Source organism: Penaeus monodon, chromosome 34 (assembly GCF_015228065.2).
Source record: "Penaeus monodon isolate SGIC_2016 chromosome 34, NSTDA_Pmon_1, whole genome shotgun sequence".
Lineage (NCBI taxonomy): Eukaryota > Metazoa > Arthropoda > Malacostraca > Decapoda > Penaeidae > Penaeus > Penaeus monodon.
In genome coordinates, this window is record NC_051419.1 from 12,046,692 (window position 1) to 12,046,930 (window position 239).

General features: G+C 36.4%; 1 protein-coding gene across 1 annotated transcript in view; it reads left to right on the forward strand.

Moving 5' to 3' along the window:
• The window catches only part of LOC119594816 (indian hedgehog protein-like), a 99,252-nt gene that overhangs the window by 81,003 nt on the left and 18,010 nt on the right, over positions 1-239 (forward strand).

A 239-nucleotide genomic window follows, 5' to 3' on the forward strand; every position in this document is an offset into this window, starting at 1 on the left:
TTTGTCAAATGATTCAAATGAAACTTGGAATTCTTGGTTTAAAACACTAGTGTATGTAGGTCAGACTTTTCTTCGCAGTAATTTTCGTGTAAGGTTGACCAAGTTTTTAGGCTGAATGAAAAAGGCCATTCTTTAAGAGCGCGTTTTTGCATTCCAGTTATGTGTCTGCTTATTTACCCACGCCTTTAAAAGATATTGCTAAACAGTTTATCCAAAGACAGAACCTTTGCTGCTACGCA